Source organism: Sciurus carolinensis, chromosome 2 (genome assembly GCF_902686445.1).
Source record: "Sciurus carolinensis chromosome 2, mSciCar1.2, whole genome shotgun sequence".
NCBI classification, from domain to species: domain Eukaryota; kingdom Metazoa; phylum Chordata; class Mammalia; order Rodentia; family Sciuridae; genus Sciurus; species Sciurus carolinensis.
In genome coordinates this window covers 177629083-177641440 of record NC_062214.1, presented here as the reverse complement: position 1 = coordinate 177641440, position 12358 = coordinate 177629083, and positions in this window count along the sequence as shown.

Genomic DNA, 12358 nt, shown 5'->3' with positions numbered 1-12358 from the left:
TCCTGATTCTTGTTGCTTTTAAATATTTCTTTTGGAGTATTCCTTGGCACTATTTCTTGTATTTATATTGCTAAACCACATCATGGATTCTCAATGCTCTCTTTACCATTGAAAATAGAGTTGTTAGTGTCTTTAAATGACACCAAATTAGAAAGTTTATTTTAGAAACCACAGAACCCATTCAGATTTATTCTTAAGATTCTCTTCCTCCAGAACAACTCTCACAGTACCAAACTCTGTATTAGTTAGAGTGCTCCAGAGAAATGGAACTAGTAGGAACTGACTCATACAGTTAGGAAGGCTGGTGAGTTCAAAATTTGGAAATTGAACTGGCAAGATTGAGACCAGGAGAGCTGATGTTTCAGTTTGCATGTGAAGGCAGTCTTCTGAAGAAACAGGAAGAGTCCATGCTGCAGATGAAGTTCAAAGGTGGTCAGCTGAAAAATGATCTGTTATTCAAACAAAGTCAGTCATTTTGTTCTATTCAAATCTTTCAACTGATTGAATGAGGTCAACCCCCACAAGAAAGGGCAATATTGTTTACTCAAAGTCCTCAAAGTCCACCACTTTAAATATTAGTTTCATATAAAACATTTTCACAGAAACATTCAAAATAATGTTTGAGCAAATATCTGGAAACACCCTGGTCCAAATTGTTACATAAAACTAACCACCACCCACAGGAATAGTCTCAATGCTTCCTTTCACCTTCCAATTCTGTCCCCACATTAACTGAGAGTGACCTTTGCTAAGGGTCACTTTCTGTTTTAAAACATTCAATAATTACCCCTTTCCAAAAGGAGAAAAACCCAGACTCCTTAATATTAAAGTTTAAGCCTCCTTCGTTTCTCACCAGTCTCACTTAACCTGTCTTCTGGTTATAGTTTCTGCCCCTCCAACTTATCCCCATCTCACCATTGTGCCCTCCTTCTATTCCAGTGTAAATAACCATTTACATTTCTTGAAACACACAAAATTTTTTACACCTCCATTTTTATGCATGCTACTTCCTTTTCAGGAATGAAACTTTGCCCATCCCTCATTCTCCCATTCCCAACTACATTTGGTTGAAAAAGATGTACTCAAAATCTCAGAACTCTCTTGAACATCTCCTCAGAGATGTTTTCATTGACCTCCTATCAAAGATATTTCCTCCTAGATGTTATTATGAAACTATGTCACTGAATTGCCTTACCTCACTGAATTGCCCTCACTTCCTCTTTGTGATTGGCTTACCTGCTGGATGGTAAGCTTTATTATGTCCAGAAACTACAGTATTTTTCTTTGTTACTTAAGTGTCTCACGTGGTGCCAGGTCCTCATTAAGTACTCCAAAATTGTTTGTGGAAAGAATGAAAACTGAGGGATTTGATGAAGAAAGAAATTAGGGCCTAATTTGGCAGTCAGGAAGAGAATCATTGAAGATTTTTAATTAAAATCTCTTCTTGAAAGACATGAAAATGTGCTATACTTTAGAGTGATGATCCATTAGTGCTAAAGTACACTGAAGGGTTGAGGACAAAATAGGAGCAAGAAAAAGAAAGCAGAGAGGTTAAGTGGGTGACTATCATCCAAAGTTGAGGGGAGTTAAACTAGTGAAATGGAATAAGAGCCATTTCACTGGAATAAGAGAAGGAAAAAAGTTCGGGTAGCAAGGAATTGATTGCATCTGTCCATAGAGATATTTATAGATAATCCTTCTTTACATAGTAGAATTGAATTGAATTTTCTTGAGTATGCTATATGAATTTCTTTGGCTAGTGAGATAGGGTTGGGAGTATCATGTGCCACATTCAAATAGAAGCTCTAAGAAATTGTACATTGTCTGCAACTTTCTGATATTAATGCATTAATGATCCTAGATTTATGTGTCAAGATGGAACCTCTGTCAGCCTTTCCCTAATGGGTGTTGTTCAGTTGGGTTCCCCTGCCAACTTGTATTGGACATATAGTATGAAAAATTTACTTTTGTGTGTCAAACTACTGAGACTTTGAAATTATTTGTTACTGCAGCAAAACCTAAGTTCCCCTGACTTGTCAGGATTCTACAATTGATGGAGGAAGACATGAGTAGCAAAAATTATTGAAATATAGCATGAAGAAGTATGAAAATGTTTGCATGAATGACTTGCAGCCTACATGTGATTGTGGGTTGGTTATGGTGTGTACTTCACAACTGCAAAGTTTCTAATCACCACTTTCTATCTGAACTGTGACCCCTAGTGCTATGCAGTGTGCAATCAGTACAGAAAGATACAGTAGTCCTGGGAATGATTCATTCAGAAAAGTTATTATTTATTGTCCACTGATTCTAAAAGTCATTTTGAGTGCTGGAATTACAAAGACATACTAAAATTGTCACGCCATGTTATGTGGTTAAAGGCCAGCACAGGGAGGTAGGTGTTCTGATAAAGGCACAGTATACAGGTAGAGAAAGACACTATCAGCTCTTTTAGTTGCAGTGGGGCTGCTGTTTGAAGAACAATTGGAAATTGTTCAGGAAGAGAAGAAGTGTTAGTCATTTTAAGCAGAATAAACAGGTAAAGAACATAACATGTAAGAGAAATGCCAACAGATTTATGTGATTATGGTTTAGGTATAAATTTGGGAGATGAGTTGAAATGGTAGAAGAAAAATTTTGAAAGTTGTATTGGACTTGTTTATAAAGAATTAATATTCTGCTTATGATTTAGGCTTTATTTTCTATGATAAGAGTCCTAGAAAACTTTTTAATCAGTTTAGTGCTGTATTTAAATTTGGGACTTAAAAAATAATAATAAGGGGGATTTCTACCATATCATTGATAGAAATAAGATTATTAGATAAAGAAGTTATGTATCATCTTAAATGATTCAATTATTTTTTTTTTCCTGCTCAAAAATTATTACTTGAGCTTGGCATGGTGGTGCATGTCTATAATTCCAGCGGCTGGGAAGGCTGAGGCAGGAGCATCATGAGTTCTCAGCCAGTCTCAGCAATTTAGCAAGTCTCTAAGCAATTTAGCAAGACCCTGTCTCCAAGTAAAATATTAAAAGGGCCAAGGGATGTGGCTCAGTGGTTTAACACCCCTGGGTTCAATCCCTGGTACAATACATATATATGTATTACTTGAAAAATAATAAAAGAGAGTATTAAATTTTGTTAGTTCTGATTCCAAGTTTGGGTCCAGCTCCATCATTGGTGTTACTTTGAAATTTTGTCACGTTGAATGTAAGCTTGAGACACACAAGCAGTAATTTAGAACCTGGTTACTTTTTGTCATGCAAAGATTGCCTCTGTTGTAAAAGAATTTGATATGTAATCATGCAGGGCTATAAACAATACCACCCAGGGCTAGAGAACTTTTGGAGAATTTGCAGAGCATAGGTCACCTAATTGTGATCTGAATTTACAATTTGTCTGAAGAGCAAACTCCAGTTGAATGAGCTCTATGTCCTGTCCCTTTTGTTTTTTGGCTTCTAAGGTCTTCCTTGTAGTGACATTTACCATGATTGCCACCTATATGATGGACATTGATTCCAGTTAATGTTTGACAATTCAGATATTTCTCTAAAATACTGGCATCCAGATCTACTGGATCATCAAGATTTTAAATAAGATCTTCAGTCATTCTCTCCATGATAAAAGGAATGCTTTTAGCACTATGCAGCCCATTAGATACTCTATTTATAATCTTTTCAGGTATATCATTCAGTATTAACAGTTTTAACTGTCCAATATTTCCTCTACTTTGTCTTCACACACATAAAAACTGTACTATAAGGGATGTCCTAGCAAAGGTGCCAATGACCATTATGATAGTACAGCTGGTCCCTGAAAATTTTCACTAGACTATGAAACTCCATTAAACTTTAAAGCTTTTACACATTGGTGAAGAACTCACGAAAATGTTGCCTCAGAGCAAAGGGAAAATCAGGGAGTTATAAATGGCCCAGTGAGACATAGATGTCAAAGTACCTGCCAGATGTTGGCATATCCCAAGTCCAAGGAGAACTTGACTCAAAGTCTGGTTCATCTGAAGAAAAAGCATGATAATTATTGCCTATGTAAGGATTATTGTCCCATGGACACTCCTGAACGCTTTCCTATATTAAGAAATAATTTGTGCAGGAGAATCTAGTTTCTGAAACAGATAAATCACTCCGTTAATATTAGCTGTAATGTTACTATTGCACTGTACTGAGAAATAAAATGAATTTTCAAGCTGAATTTAAAATCAGCTACTTCTTTGACTTCATGCTAATGAACATATACCTGTGATTCAGGTTATGCATTTGTTTTTAACCCTGCTAAATTCAAAGTGCAAAGGGAACACCCTTCTCTCCCTTGGTAATGCTGCATGTGGCAAGGGGACACTGTTACATTCTGATGATATGTGTTCCTTACCACTTGCACTAGAGATATTTTGGAAGATGTGATTTAACTAAAAGTATCTCTGGAACTAGAATACCAGACTTTGTCGTTACGAGACTGGTCATTTTGCAATCTTTAGGAATAACTATAGTTAGAGTTTTAGGAGCCTGCAACATGTTCCAGACATCTCACTAGGTTTCCTACTTATATATATTACCTCATTTGATTTTCTCAGCACCCCTGTAAGGTAGGTGTTCTTACTTTTCTTTTTAAATTTAATCTAATTTTTTGACATATGAGGAATCTGAGATTCAGAAACTGTCCTCAATAACACAGTTAGTCATTAGGGGTTGTGATTTGAACCCAGGTTGACCAAGCCCAAAGTCTGTGTCTTTAATCTTTACAATTCATGGCTTTCCCACTAGTGCAAGTGCCCTGTGAATTTTATTCCTCTCTTTGCATTATTCTGTGCATCAAGAGACTTCACAAATGTGATTCCTTAGACTGTCTGAATGATTGAGTGAACCTCAATGCAAGGATTGTTAGGTTTCTCTAAAACACCCTTTCATTGATAAATCTCTCAAAGGGAATAGTCCAGGAATAATAAATCGAGGCATCTTGGGGACTCATGGGAATTTACTTCTGTGATTGATGGAATGAGCTGGTTGTCACCTGCATACATAGTAAATAAAGCCATGGAAATGCATGAGATTGCCAACTGAAAATTGACATTGGTTTGTTCATTTTCTTAGGGGAAGAATACAATTGAAATGAAGGGAGCTGAGGGGAACCATAAGAATGATTGATAGAAAGATACAGAGTTTAGATTAGAAAACTAGAAAAGAGAATGGAAGGTTTTATTATTATATTACTATTGCTTCAAAGTGTGCCAGCACCCTTTTCTCAGTACATTTAGCACTTTACCAGATACCATGGAAAAGGAAGCTAGAGAAAGACAGTGTGTGTGTGTTCGGAGGTGGTTTACAAGAAAGTAAAAGAGAGAGGAAAGAGAGAGAAGCAGATGTGTTCTCTGCCTTAAGGAGCTAATGATTTAATTAACGGATGAAAAATTAATTTACCCTGAGTTGAAGGACATGCAAAAGAACAGCAGGGGACATGTTTGTCACTCAAGGCCATCTTTGTTGATCATTCCTATAATTTTTAAATGGGCCTTCTAAGAAAAAAAAAAAATGTAAGCTCTCTTGGTCAGGAAAGGCTAAACAGGAGATGCAGTGTGTGTCAAAGGTAGACTGGGAAAGAATTCTTTGATATACAAATGAAAAAAAATGCAACTGAAAGGTATCTTTTATTATATGACAAAGGAAAGTAGATAAAGATCAAAGGGGCAGAGAACCTTGGTGCCAGCTTTTAATGAGGAAATAATTTATAGAACTGATACCTAAAGAGAGAGATTCACCCAGGGTTCTTTAAATATGACTTTCTCAGTCTCATAGTTTATTCCAAAAATATATTGATTCTTAATTTGTATGTAAGATAAATTGCAGACATTTTAGTGAGTTTGAGTTACTCATCAGGTTGCCATCTAAGGGACTTGGCCAACTCTTTAGAAATTATTTAAGTATTGACTTCCAAACCACAGTTACATGGAAATGATTATGGAATAGAGTAATATTACATACAGAGGAAATAGCAGGAGGTGAAAGGTTCAAAAAGGGAAAAGAAAATAGTCTCTTTAAAATTAAAGAAAACGAAGGGGTGGGCTTAGGCAGCCACTTCTAACAAGCCATAGGCTTGGAACTCCATAGGAAATTGTGAATATTTCCCTTTGAGACTGAAAAATAAAGTGGATCATGTTTCTAGTAAAATCTTTTCAAATGAAGTGTTTTATACCTGAGTGCAGGGTGAGGACTTAGCTGTGCCCTTGACTCCTACATCTTTTCCAATATTGAATTCCAGTTGGAAAACTTTAGTATGAAACCACACTTCTGTCCTTTAAAGTCTTAGCTGTTAAGAACCTGCTAATAACTGTGGAAATACACACTCCTATGAAAATACTTTCTTTCCCAGAACAGTTCCCAGAGAGTAACTTGGCTCAGGGCCTACATTTCACATGGTAGGCATATAATAAATGTATGTTGAGTATTTTTGAAAGAATAAACCCTGACTACCGTTAAAGAACATCTCTCCCCTAATGAACCTCCCTAGTGTAAACTCCAACCCCATAGTCTATGTGACTATGAAAAGGATCAGAGCTCAGGTTTAGAATTCTGACAGTGGTCAAGCCCTTTGCCATTTAGAAAGTCACACCGCAGATTCTCACTTGAGTTTTGGGCAAATAATGACTGCCACTCAGATTTAATGACAGTTTCACTTTGAAGTATTCAGAAGAAAAAGATACCCTAAGCACAAAATAATGTTCTCCCAAGATTACTGTGATCACCTGAGAAGCAGAAGATGAAAAGGGAAGGCAATTTGGCAGCGTGAGCTATTTATTACACATCAATATATTGCTCTTCCTTTCTGGACACAGGATATCACAGAGACCTGTCTAAATTAGAAGAATAGGAAGTCCTAATCACAGAAGGTTGCCTCCGTGGACAAACAGAGGTGATATTTTATTGCATACACTTCTGTTCACAGGAAGCTTCAAAGATTCCTTATACCCAGGGCCAGATAAAGGCTTTAAAATCTTACCAAGGAGCATTTCACATCTGGACTGATGTCTTCCACTAATCCTTAAAGACTGAATATGCACACTGCCATTTCATAGATGAGATTTAAAAATTCCCTTGTACACTGCAGTGTCCTTTTTTATTATTTTTGGATTAGTGTCAATTAAATGTCTTGATTTAAAGGTGTTAGTGAAAAAAAACTGACAGAGCTTTATTTGAAAAGGAAGGATGTCAAGAGACACAACTTCAAATCAACCCAATCCAGTTAATACTTGGATTTTCTTCAGTAAGACAATGATGTAAAGTGAAATGAGAAAAACTCTTGATTAAGCACAGATGTAGTCATAATTTCTAGAAAGCTTTAAAATGAGGACAAAGAATATTTTTAGGCAGCCTTGGATTTAAATACACATATAAAGCGCACACACACACACACACACACACACATATATATATATAAAATCCATTCCTTGGTTAGTTAAAAGTCACAGCATTTCAGCAAAAATGACTCTTTTATTAAAATTTAAGGGAAAAAATAGAAATTAAAGTTCTCTGGTCAATTTAGCTAAGTCATTTTTGCAACAGTTTAGCCTAAGATAAATAAAAAGTCTTTAAATTTTAGTTTTCTTTTTTTGCTTGTGTTTTCTTGTATTTTGTTTTCCTTCATGATCACCTCAAACCTAACATATTCATTTGTGACCGCATTCAAATTCCAGGACAATGACTATACAGTAGTGATACAGGTTCAAAATGACAGATTGAATTCAAATCTGTCTGATTCTGAGCTTACTCTTCCCACTGTGAAAGTGACTATTATTTCCTCATATATAAAACAGATCTAATATCTTCTTAAAAGGACTAAGAGGACAGTGTATGTTTGGTAGCTAGAGCAGTGTCTGACATTTGGCAGGTTCCCACAAATATAAACAAACAAAAATGTGATGATATGTGTAGTGGTTACTGCTTTTAAAGAAGTTGCCAGAAAGACATGTCCCCTGAGTACTTGGAGAATAATATCGAGTTCTTTAAAGTCCAACTGTGACTATGGAGTACAAACTATTATCTCCCAATCTGTATGCACTGATTTCTTGCAAGAACAGATAACTTCAACAATAGGTTTGGTCACACATCATAGATCAGAGTTAAAAGTTGACTGGATAGAGGATATTTTGTAGTGGTGCATAAAGAGGAAAAGAAGAAAATTATAGCCACTTCAAAAATTCTATCACAATGACTAGAAAATGGAGATTAATTGCCTAGTAACTAAACCTTGGAACTTTCTCCTATGGACTGAAAAATGAAGCACAACCCCAAATCAGGAAAACCTAGTTTAAAGAACAAGAACAACAATAACAACAACAAAAAAAAAACATAAAAAAATATAAACACATTTCACATAAGCACCAGAATGTGTTTCTAGCCACATATATTTTAGGTGATAATCAAGTGAAAATATCCTGGTAATGTTCATTGTAGTCAGAAGTCTCACATACATGATTGTGCCATGACAGGAAAAAGATTAGAAACTGTCCAAGGGGAAGATAGTGGAGATGAGAAACTTTCAATGGTCTACTTTTAAGGTGGGAGAAGAGGCAGATGCAGTATTCTCTTGTGGGTTATATCCTACCCTCTCCATTCACAGCTATCCCAAAATGGACTAGAAAGAAGGTGATAGATAATCCCAGTGGTGAAAGCTTTTCCTGTTTTTATGCAATTTCTTTCAGCAGACTTCTCTCTCTCTCTCTCTCTCTCTCTCTCTCTCTCTCTCTCGCTCTCTCTCGCTCTCTCTCTTTCTCTCTCTCACAAACACACACACACACACACACACACACACACACACACACACAACCAGACTATAAACAAAGTATCTGTTAGCACTTTCAAGATACAAGGAAATTATCAAAGCTACCTATTTCCATTTTCAATCACTTTTGGAAATTATTTATGTGGGAGGTGACTTGACTATTTAACCAGATGAACTGAAAAATTGTTATTGGATCCCATCAGTTTTCTCACACATTAGATTCCAGCACAAGCGGCAGTATCTCTTTATTTATATCTTACCCAGGGAAACAAATAACTGATGATCAGTAGAAAGTTTTCCACCTGAAAAACCTGGAAGTGTTTTTTTCTGCTTTAGATCCAACCCATGTAACGGAATAACACTCAATTTTCCAACTTTTTTTTTTCATTTCTTTTTCATGGTCATATTGGTTAATTGAAGAACAAACAGATATAGAAAATTCCTTTGAGAACATTAAATTAATCCTCTGTGAAACTTCATTATTTTATCCATAAATGACATGGCAGGGGTTATAAATGAAGGCAGATAGCAATTTATTAGAATCAGTTGCAGTGTAAAAAATCTTAAGTATTAAATCTCATCACTAAAAGAGATTTGGAGATACCACGTGAATGTGGGCTTTAATCTGGATTGAATATGTGCCTGACACACAACTGCATGACTATTTTGCACATAAACACACAGAAAATTTTCCAGTATCTCTTGCATCAAGCTTTCAACTCAAGAAAAATCTTACTTGATAAAACTAAAAAGCAAACAGGTCTTAACCAATTTGATTTTTCTCCAAAGGTTGACCTCGTTAGTTACTTGGGTAAGACTCTTACTACATTTTATTCATGAGATACAGGGAAAAGGAAGCATTGATAGATGAGCCTAAGGCATTTTGAAATGTACTTGCTAAATAATAAACTGATCAATTTCTTCTAAATGAATAAATTATTAATTCTCATCAAATCTACCAAACTAGACAATGGGGAAATGCAGGTGATAAGGAAAAGAAATGAATCTCAGTAAAAATGTTTATTATATAATGGCAGGGTCAAGGTTGACAAGTCATTAGACAGGAAGCCTAGAGAGAAGATGATTTAAAACATAGAAAGGGCACTGGGCATGTTATCACATGCCTGTATTCACAGTGGCTGAAGAGACTGAGGCAGGAGGATTAGAAGTTCAGAGCCAGTCCCAGCAACTTGGCAAGACTCTGTCTCAAAATAAAAAAAAATTTAAAATGTCTGGGGAGATGACTCAGTGACAAAGCACCTCTGGGTTCAATCCCTGGTACCAAAAGCAAAATACAAACAAATAAACAAAAACTATAGAAAGGGTGATGTTCAATTAAGCATGAGGAGATTTTTAAGTTGGACTGATAGTGAGTTTTGTCTCCAGTTAGGGGTATAAATTCTACATTAGAACAGACTTCAAGTTTATGTATGAACACCTGATGGTTTAAAACACATATCCTCCAGTATTTCTTTCCTTTGATAACACAAGGCAGTTTCTCCATTTTATTTAAGAGTGGTGCTGGTTTTCTACTCACTATAAAAATTTTTGGCAAAACTTAGTGGCTTAAGGAAAATGGAATTTGGAAAGAGGGAAGAGCAGGAAGCACCAAGAATCTGTCTCCCCAGCTAGGCAACAATTGCATTGGCAGAATCTGTCTCATGTAATTACCTTGAACCTCTGGAGTTGATTGAAGTCTTGCAGTTTCTAGAGGGTGGTGGTTAATTTGGGTCAATTTCAGTTCTTGGCACTCTGGTAGCTACCATCTCTCACCTCCTCAGCCTCATGACAGGTACCTGTACATGTATTATGAGAGCAATTTTAAACAGCTCATTGGCTTCAAAGTAGGTGAAAAAGGTCTCTGCCTTCTAAGTATCAGGTATGTGTGCTGTGATTGCTGGTGTTGCTCTGACCACAAAGGTGCAGACAGTGAGGCAGGCGGCCATTGTTCTTGCAGCTCTCCTCATTGTTGCAAGCCAGACTCTTCTTGCTGAAGCCTCTGCCAGTAGATTTTAATGGTTGTGCCCTTTATTCCTATATTTTCTGTTTTTATCCCTTTTAGAAGCCAAATATGAAAGTCAAAGATATTGAAAAGCTACTGCACATATGGGAAAAATAAGATAGTACCTAGGAAAAGAGCAGACTCAGAAAATGTCTGAGAGGACTTCAAGTTAACACCTCAGACTGAGCATTGGCACAGAGACAGCCTCCGACAAGAGTGATTTATAAAAACAACAAAATCTAGAGAAGGGGAAGAATCTTATTTCTAGCATGACCACAATACTAGACTCAAATGTCCAGTTTTCAAGAAAAAACAAATAGCATAAAAAAAAAAAAAACAGCAAAGTATGACATATTTAAAGGAAAAAAATCAATATAAACTGTTACAAAAAAACAAACAACAGGGACTGGGGTTGTGGCTCAGTGATAGAGCACTTGCATGACATGTGTAAGGCACTGGGTTCAATTCTCAACACCACATGTAAATAAATAAATAAAATAAAAGTCCACTGGCAGCTAACAAATATTTTAAAAACAAAGAACAATAAAACCTGTAACAGAACTTTCTTTAAAGATACTCAAAGAATAGTTCAAAATTTTAAAGAACTGTTTTTAAAGATACTCAAAGAACTAAAGAAAGAAATGCAAAAACCAAGAAATGAAGTATGAATAAAAAGGAAATATCAAATAAAAAAATATAAAAGAAGTCAAAAAATAAAAAAAATTCACTTGAGTTATTCAAAGGCAGGTTTGAGTAGGCAGAAGTATCAGTAAACTTGAAGACAGGACAATAAGAACTTTGGTGCAGGAAAACAAGTCACACATTAAGAGCATATTTTTAGTAAATTTTAACAATATGGTCATCTGTCATGAATCAGTTCATTGCAGGTCAGTAACTTTTATCTTTATGGGTTACTCTAGTAGTTCCACCAGGTATTGCTACTGCTGCTTCTTATGATTATTTATTTGAGATGGGGCCTCAGTCTGTTTCCTAGGCTGGGCCCAAACTTCTGAGCTCAAATTATCCTCTTGCCTTAGCTTCCTACATAGATGGGACTGCAGGTGTATACCACTGCATCAGGCAAGGTATGCCTGTGTTCTGATATAGACATTTTTAAGACTGTGCTCAGCATAAGGGTAAGAAACAGAATTTGGAGTTGTTAATATTTAGACAGAAGTCCAGAAAAGGGGTAGTAAATGTTTAGAATCAGAGTGAAGTCAGATTTGAGGATGTGAATCTATTAGATTGAGTGATTTAGGGCTTAATGGAAAGACCTCTTTTCTGAAAAGTATAAAATGTTCCTAAGTACGCAAGAAACTTCTGAAGATAATCTGATTCAACTTTATTGTCTACATATAACCAAATAAATATTTTGATGAAGAAAACATTCTTCATTTACCGCCAGATATTATAGACCCATTTTTCATTTTCTAGAAATACACAAATAATATTTCATTTTTGATCTCCTCCTCCTCCAGGTCTTTAAATACCCTCCTCTGTCCCAGCAATGTTTCTCTGACTAACTGAGAACATTGACAGATGATGAATCTCATCTCTCCTTGGGTGA